Raw genomic sequence first — 9723 nt, 5'->3', positions numbered from 1 at the left:
TGACTTGACTGGATGCCAAATGCCCGCACACATCTAGCAATCCAGTTTCCTGGGTGACCACACGATTGCCCATGATTATTTTCTTTATTACAACATTAAGCTTCGCAGTAAGAACTTGATCTTCAGATCATAAGAGCAACCAATAAATCTCTGCTTTCCCCAGCAGGTCGGTCTGTGTGTGCCCTACAGTTCAATTATTTTCTCTTTTACTATGATTAAAACTTTCCCAAAATTTAGAAGACGTTAAAATGAAATGCATCATCCAGCTCCCTCACGACACTTTGAAAACAAAGGCCCAACAACCACAGGGACAGCAGTACACAGTACATAGAATTGACAGCACAGGCCCCTTCGGCCAACTGGTCACTGCTTCACATGAACGTCCTCCCACCCAAAGAAAGTGTCATAGCTGCTGGGTAGTAAATACACCTATATCAATTTTTGTCTGTCAAATATTTCTTCTTGGGATGTGAGCACCATTGGCAAGGGCCATTCTTTATTGCTCAGCCCCAATGGCTTGGTGTTGCGTCATCTACAACTGACTGTCTTGGGGGGGGGGGGGGGGGGGGGGGGGGGGGGGGGGGGGGGGGGGGGGGGGGGGGTGGGGGGGGGGGGGGGGGGGTGCCATTTCAGAGAGCAGTTAGGTCAACCACATCCCTGTGGCTCTGGAATCTCAAGTGGGGCCAGATTGGCAGATTTCCTCCCCTGAAGAACATTGATGGGATAAAGACCAGATGGGTTTTTAACTATTGTTAGCTTCATCATTAAGAGACGAACACTGTATTCCAGAGTTTTATTATTTCACTGAAATTGAATTACTTCAGCTGAACATTGGGATTTGAATGCATGTCTCCAGAAAATCAGTCCAGACTTCTGTACTATAAGCTCAGTAGCAATGCACTATGCGACTGGTATAATATGGCAATTTCCAATGGGGTGGTTTAAAAGTGGGAAAGATTTTGGTATTTCTTTTGCAGAAATTGGACAGGCTTGTGTTATCTTCAGCAAAAGTTACATGCAAGTGAAATAAAAGCACGTTCCAAATGCATTTGCACAAAATCATTGCAGTTTCATTGCTCAAGGAGCCAGTTTGGCGTAGTTCCATATCACAGCTATTTACTTTAATCCTATTTCCATGCTCTTTTCTCATATCCCTCAATACATTTCTAATTCCCTTGTTAATAACTTGGCTTCAATAACGACTTGCGGTAATGCGAGCTGTCTTCTAAGCCCTTTGTGCGAACAACTCTCATCTTCATATCTGCTGTGTTTAAGCGAAGAGATTTTTTTAGAAAGACATTTTAAAACTGCATCAGGTTCTAATTGCTATTTAATCTTTTGATGCCAATGTCCAGGGAACAAATAACAGCAGCAATTTGCAATCGAAACTTGGTTGCCTCAATATAAAGGAATGGCACAGGTATGGCATGTTAGTTCTGTTACTGAACTAATAACCCAGAGAATCAGAGTTCAACCACTAAAGCAGTACGAGATTTGAATTCCACGAAATGCTTGCATTCTGCCAAAGGAATCAATTATTTTTCAAATAGACTGGCATTGTCGCTGAACTTCTGAACTTAAATCCAACAAAAGCAAATCAGATTTGCTTCACTCTTCCAGTATTAGACCACTTATAGCTAATGCTGCTATTATACTGCCAACTTGTTGTTAATGTGAGAGTTTTAAAAAAAGTTACCATGAACCTGGCCGATTGTCAATAAAACTCACTGGTTTTCTAATGTCCTTTACGTCAGGAATGAAACTTTAAAAAAATATATATATTTTTATTCTCCTTTTTCAACATTTTCTCCAGATTTACACCCACCAACAATAAACAATAATCAGTAACGATTATGTCAATCCCCATATCAATAACAATGATCCCTCCCATCCTCCCATCAAACCCCAAGCATTGCCTCGCATGTTCACATAAAGAAATGACAAAAAGGAATCAGGAATCACCCATAGTCACCATTAACATACACAGTGGCCCCTCCCCCAACCACCCCCCACCAACTAATGTTCGATGTTATCCAGTTCTTGAAAGTGCATAATGAATAATGCCCATGAATTGTAGAGCCCCTCCATCCTTCCCCTCAGTTCAAACTTAACCTTCTCAAGAGTCATGAATTCCAAAAGGTCCCCCCCCCCCCCCCCCCCCCCCCCACGCCAGGGCACAGGGTGGAGAGGTTGCTCTCCATCCCATCAGGATCCGCCTTCGGGTGATCAACGAGGCGAAGGCTACAATATCTGCCTCCACACCCGTTTCCAACCCTGGCTGGTCCGACACCCCGAATATGGCCTCCCGAGGGCCCGGGTCCATTTTCACGTGCACCACTTTAGAGATTACCCTAAAAACCTCCTTCCAGTAATCCTCCAGCTTTGGACAGGACCAAAACATATGAACGTGATTTGTGGCCCCCCCCACACCCGCCACGTTCACACACATCTTCTACCCCTTCAAAGAATCGGCTCATCGTCACCCTCGTGAGGTGTGCTCTATATACCACCTTCAGCTGTATCAGCCCCAACCTCGCGCCTGAGGTGGACGTGTTCATTCTCCGGAGCACCTCACACCAGAACCCCTCCCCCATACCCTCTCCCAACTCTTCCTCCCACTTTGCTTTGATCCCTTCCAGTGGTGCCTTCTCCTTCTCCTAGGGGCTGGTGCTCACTGGGCTAAATCGCTGGCTTTTAAAGCAGACCAAGGCAGGCCAGCAGCACGGTTCAATTCCCGTACCAGACTCCCCGAACAGGCGCCGGAATGTGGTGACTAGGGGCTTTTCACAGTAACTTCATTGAAGCCTACTCGTGACAATACGCGATTTTCATTTTGTTTTCATTTTCTTCCAAAATAGCTCCGTAAACTGCCGACACTACCCCCTTCTCCAGTCCCCTTGTCGTCATCACCTCCGCCAGCATGGTAGAGGCCGGCTCCTCCGGGAAGCTCTGTATCTCCTTTCTGGCAAAATCCCAAACCTGCATGTATCAAAACATTTCCCCCTGCTCCAGCCAATACTTCGCTCCCAGCTCCTTCAATCCTGCAAACCGACCCCCAAGAAACAAACCTTTTAGTGTCTTAATCCCCTTCTCCTCCCAAATCTGTGGTTCCCCCGAAATGGCATTTCCCTTGACCCTGCCCCCAACCCAAAGTGTTGGCGAAACTGTGTCCAAATTCTCAATGAAGCTATTATTACCGGACTCCCCGAGTATTTCCCCGGGGCCATCGGGAGCGGCGCTGTTGCTAGCGCCATCAATCCCGACCCCCTGCTCAAACTCTCCTCCATTCTGACCCACTGGGAATCAACCCCTCTGACCCACTCCTCACTTCTCCACAATCGCCGCCCAGTAATAATACATCAGGTTCGGAAGTCCCAAACCCCCTGCCTGCCTTCCCCTCATGTCAGAAATGAAACTTGTGGCTCTTACCCAGTCCGGCCTATATATGACTCTATACCAACTGCAGCATTTTTGCCCTCTGACATAACCCGGTAAAAGCATTCAGCTGCAACAAATTTCTATTAAGAAAAGCATTTCAAGTAGGTGACACGCCATCACCGTCTCAAGGCAACTAGGGATGAGCAATAAATGCCAGCCTTTACACACTCCGAGAATGAATATATATATTTTTTAAATCCCACCCGTTTCCCTGGCAGATTGACAGATCTTGCCTTCACCAGTTCATTAGGTTCCTGTAGCACGTTGCCAGCACAGAAAAGGAGAAAACTTTTAAAAATCTGATCTGTGGAAGCAGCCAAAGAAAAAAAAATTCTAGGTGATTAACTTCTTTGGTCAAACAATTAAAAACATTTGCTTTCTGCCAGAAGTATTAATTATTTTTCAAACACACTGCAGTGTCGGCGAACTTAACTTAGAGCCAGAGTTTTTACAGCAAGGAAAGAGGCCCTTTGGCCAATCGTGTCTGTGCCGTCCACCAAATACCTACTCTAATCCCATTTTCCAGCACTCGGTCTGTAGCCTTGTTTGCTAGGGCGTTTCAAGTGCTCATCTAAATACTTTTTAAATGTGAGGATTCCCACCCCTCCTATCCTTTCAGGCAGTGAGTCCCAGATTTCCACCACGCTCAGGTGAAAAAGTTTTTCCTCACATCCCCTCTAAACCTTCTGTCCTTTACCTTAAATCTGTGCCCCCTGGTCATTGATCCCTCTAAGGGGTAAAGTTTCTACCCTATCTATTTACCTCATAATTTTATACACCTCAATGAGGTCCTGCCTCAGCCTTCTCTGTTCTAAGGAAAACAACCCCAGCCTAACCAGCCTCTCCTCATAGCTGAAATGCTCCAGCCAGGCAACATCCTGGTGAATGTCCTCTGCACCCTCTAGTGCAATCTCTTCCTTGTGGCAACCAGAACTGCACACAGTACTCTTGCTGTGGTCTAACGAGTGTTTTGTACAGCTCCATCATAAGCTCTTTGCTCTTATATTCTATGCCTTGGCTAATAAAAGCAAGTATGTTGCGGAAAAGCCAATGAATACAAACATTGTGACTCTCCGATGAGGAACCGCACTCGGGTGGGTACAAACAACATAGCCCAAGAAGAAGTCAACCTGCTCGGGGACAAACAAAAAATGTGGCTACAAATCAAATTTCACAGTATTGCATTAAAAAAAAAAAATGTCTAATGTTAAAGAACAGGAATAGAGAAATCCAAACGGGAATGATTGTAAAACATTTCCTTTGCACCATTCTTACAACAAACTGCAACTTCCTTATTTTGCAGTGGCAATCTCAGTCTTTGCATGCTAATGTCACAGGCATATCTTGCTGGCAACAAAAGTACAATTGCTAATTTGGAATTTAATAGTGTTCTGTTTTTGTATATTTTCTTCAGGTTACTTGGAGGGAGTTCTCAAATTGACAGCACAGCTTTGAAACTTGTGCACAAGAGAACTGTGAGGTTGATTTAAGTGCTTCAGGGAGCTGGGGAATATGTAATTCAATCAGGTGGAAAGCTATCAAGCTAATGGTGTAGATTCTGGTGCAAATTTGTTGATTGCTTGAAGCCACGAATGTAAGCAGAGTTTCTTTGGCATTGGGTTGGCTCCAATACACCATGTCTGGCGATGATAAATGAGCCAAGTCGTGAATGGCAGATTAGATAATAATATGTAGAAACATCGTAATAATAATCGCTTATTGTCACAAATCGGCTTCAATGAAGTTACTGTGAAAAGTAACCACATTCCGGCACCTGTTCGAGGAGGCCGGTATGGGAATTGAACCCGCGCTGCTGGCATTGTTCTGCATTACAAGCCAGCTGTTTAGCCCACTGAGCTAAACCAGCCCCTCGGGGGGCTGGATTCTCCGCCCCGCCACATTTCAGCCTCGACCCGCCAGCGGAATTCTCCGTTACGCCGGCCGGTCAATGGGGTTTCCCATTGTGGGGCAGCCTCATGCCATCAGGAAACGCCCGGGCACTGGCAGAACAGAGAATCCCGCCCAGGAACATGGGTAGGCCATTCAACCCACTGATCTGCTGGTGCCATTCAACTGGACAATGGTTGATCTGCACCTCCTTCAATGGCTTCCTCAATCCATGTCTCTCGATATTCACACCTGATAAATTTCTATATGCCTTGGATATTTTGATTGGGGGCTTAAATCCCACACAACAGTGTGCATAAAAAAGTGATTTCACTCCTGAATGGCCTGACTAATTTTTAGAGATTATGTCCCCATGTTCTAGATTCCCTCACCATGGGCAATAGCTTTTCTCTACCTACTCTATCAAATCGTTAATATCTCAATTAGAGCACCACGCAGCCGTTCAAACTCCGGAAAATGCATCCCAAATTTGTAATATCAGTTTTCACCAATTAATCACCTGCTTCACTGAACTGTTTCATATAGCTTCATCCAAGTATTAGCAGACATACGGCAAAAAGCTAAGTTCCCAGGACAGATGCCTGGGGAATGCCACTTGTCAACATCCCAGAGTACATTCCTTTTATCCCAGGTCTTTGCCTCTACCATTCAACCAATTTTCAAACCTGGTCACTGGGTTAGCTCAAATTCTATGCACTCAAATATGGGATATACACCCAGGTCCCTCTGCTCCTACACCCCCTTCAAAATTGTAACCCTTATTTTATATTGTCTCCCCACATTCCTCCTACCAAAATGCATCACTTTACACTTTTCCGCATTGAACTTCATCGGTCACCTATCTGCCCACTGCACCAACTTGTCTATGTTCTTCTTTTTAAAAAAAAATGTTTTATTTAAAATTTTTGGCCAACCATCACAGTACATTGTGTATCCTTTACACAGTAATATAACAATATAAATAACAATGGCCAGTTTTATAAACAAGAAATAAATAATAGATAAACAAAAACAAAACTAAATGGCAACTGCCTTGTCCCAGATAAATATTCTCCAAAAATATGTTTTAACAGTCCAATATACAATTATCTATAACAACAACCGAAACATATATATTATAGTATACATATATACTTATATATTAACATCCCTGAGAATCCCTCTGGTTCCTCCCCCGCACCCCCCCCCCCCCCACCCCCCTCCAGGCTGCTGCTGCTGTCTTCTTCTTTTCCATTCCCTCTATCTTTCTGTGAGGTATTCGACGAACGGTTGCCACCGCCTGGTGAACCCTTGAGCCGATCCCCTGAGGACGAACTTAATCCGTTCCAGCTTTATAAACCCTGCCATGTCATTTATCCAGGTCTCCACAACCCGGGGGCTTGGCTTCCTTCCACATCAACAGTATCCTGCGCCGGGCTACTAGGGACGCAAAGGCCAAAACATCGGCCTCTCTCGCCTCCTGCACTCCCGGCTCTTCTGCAACCCCAAATATAGCCAACCCCCAGCTTGGTTCGACCTGGACCCCCACTACCTTCGAAAGCACCTTTGTCACCCCCACCCAAAACTCCTGTAGTGCCGGACATGACCAGAACATGTGGGTGTGATTCGCTGGGCTTTTCGAGCATCTCGCACACCTATCCTCTACTCCAAAAAATTTGCTAAGCAGTGTTCCAGTCATATGCGCCCTGTGTAACACCTTAAATTGTATCAGGCTTAGCCTGGCACACGAGGACGATGAGTTTACCCTACTTAGGGCATCAGCCCACAGCCCCTCCTCAATCTCCTCCCCCCAGCTCTTCTTCCCATTTCCCTTTCAGCTCGTCTACCATAATCTCCCCCTCGTCTCTCATCTCCCTATATATGTCTGACACCTTACCGTCCCCCACCCATGTCTTTGAGATCACTCTGTCCTGCACCTCCTGCGTCAGGAGCTGCGGGAATTCCCTCACCTGTTGCCTCGTAAAAGCCCTCAGTTGCATATACCGGAATGCATTCCCTTGGGGCAACCCATATTTTTCGGTCCGCGCTCCCAGACTTGCAAACGTCCCATCTACAAACAGATCTCTCAATTGTGTTACTCCTGCTCTTTGCCATGTTCCAAATCCCCCATCCATTCTCCCCGGAGCAAACCTATGATTATTTCTTATCGGGGGACCGCACCGAGGCTCCCGTCTTTCCCCTATGCCGTCTCCATTGCCCCCAAATTTTCAGAGTAGTCACCACCACCGGGCTTGTGGTGTATTTCTTCGGTGAGAACGGCAACGGCGCCGTCACCATGGCTTGTAGGCAAGTCCCCCTACAGGACGCCTTCTCCAATCTCTTCCACGCCGCTCCCTCCTCTTCTCCCATCCACTTACATACCATTGAGATGTTGGCGGCCCAGTAGTACTCACTCAGGTTCGGTAGCGCCAGCCCCCCCTATCCCTACTACGCTGCAAAAATCCCTTCCTCACTCTCGGGGTCTTCCCGGCCCACACAAAACTCATGATACTCTTCTCAATCCTTTTGAAAAAAGCCTTCGTGATCACCACCGGGAGGCACTGAAACACAGAGGAATCTCGGGAGGACCACCATTTTAACCGCTTGTACCCTCCCTGCCAGTGACAGGGATACCATGTCCCATCTCTTGAAGTCCTCCTCCATCTGGTCCACCAACCGAGTTAAGTTTAACCTATGCAATGTACCCCAATTCTTGGCTATCTGGATCCCCAAGTAGCGAAAGTCCCTTGTTACCTTCCTCAGCGGTAAGTCCTCTATTTCTCTGCTCTGCTCCCCTGGATGCACCACAAACAGCTCACTTTTCCCCATGTTCAGCTTATATCCTGAAAATTCTCCAAACTCCCCAAGTATCCGCATTATCTCTGGCATCCCCTCCACCGGGTCTGCCACATACACCAATAAATCGTCCGCGTAAAGAGATACCCGGTGTTCCTCTCCTCCCCTGAGTACTCCCCTCCACTTCCTGGAACCCCTCAATGCTATTGCCAGGGGCTCAATCGCCAGTGCAAACAATGGGGACAGAGGACATCCCTGCCTCGTCCCTCTATGGAGCCGAAAATACGCAGACCCCCGTCCATTCGTGACCACGCTCGCCATCGGGGCCCTATACAGCAGCTGTACCCATCTAATATACTCATCTCCAAAGCCAAATCTCCTCAACACCTCCCACAAATAATCCCACTCCACTCTATCAAATGCTTTCTCGGCATCCATCGCCACCACTATCTCCGCTTCCCCCTCTGGTGGGGGCATCATCATTACCCCTAGCAGCTTCCGTATATTCGTATTCAGCTGTCTCCCCTTCACAAACCCAGTTTGGTCCTCATGGACTACCCCCGGGACACAATCCTCTATCCTCATTGCCATTACCTTGGCCAGAATTTTAGCGTCTACATTTAGGAGGGAAATAGGTCTATAGGACCCGCATTGCAGCGGGTCTTTTTCCTTCTTTAGGAGAAGCGATATCGTTGCCTCTGACATAGTCGGGGGCAGCTGTCCCCTTTCCTTCGCCTCATTAAAGGTTCTCATCAGTATCGGGGCAAGCAAGTTCACATATTTCCTATAAAATTCAACTGGAAATCCATCTGGCCCCGGAGCCTTCCCCGCCTGCATACTCCTAATTCCTTTCACTACTTCCTCTATCTCGATCTGTGCTCCCAGTCCCACCCTCTCCTGCTCCTCCACCTTAGGAAATTCCAGCCGGTCCAGGAAGCACATCATTCTCTCCTTCCCATCCGGGGGCTGAGCTTCGTATAATCTTTTATAGAATGCCTTGAACACTCCATTCACTCTCTCCGCTCCCCGCTCTATCTCTCCTTCCTCATCCCTCACTCCCCCTATTTCCCTCGCTGCTCCCCTTTTCCTCAATTGATGGGCCAGCAACCTGCTCGCCTTCTCCCCATACTCATACTGTACACCCTGTGCCTTCCTCCACTGTGCTTCTGCAGTACCCGTTGTCAGCAAGTCAAATTCTACGTGTAACCTTTGCCTTTCCCTGTACAGTCCCTCCTCCGGTGCCTCCGCATATTGCCTGTCCACCCTCAGAAGTTTTTGCAGCAATCGCTCCCGTTCCCTACTCTCCTGCTTTCCTTTATGTGCCCTTATTGATATCAGCTCCCCTCTAACCACTGCCTTCAGCGCCTCCCAGACCACTCCCACCTGGACCTCCCCGTTATCATTGAGTTCCAAGTATTTTTCAATGCACCCCCTCACCCTTAGACACACCCCTTCATCTGCCATTAGTCCCATGTCCATTCTCCAGGGTGGACGCCCTTCTGTTTCCTCCCCTATCTCCAAGTCTACCCAATGTGGAGCGTGATCCGAAATGGCTATAGCCGTATACTCCGTCCCCCTCACCTTCGGGATCAACGCCCTTCC

Source organism: Scyliorhinus torazame, chromosome 6 (genome assembly GCF_047496885.1).
Source record: "Scyliorhinus torazame isolate Kashiwa2021f chromosome 6, sScyTor2.1, whole genome shotgun sequence".
NCBI lineage: Eukaryota > Metazoa > Chordata > Chondrichthyes > Carcharhiniformes > Scyliorhinidae > Scyliorhinus > Scyliorhinus torazame.
Note: the sequence above shows the minus strand (reverse complement) of the source record.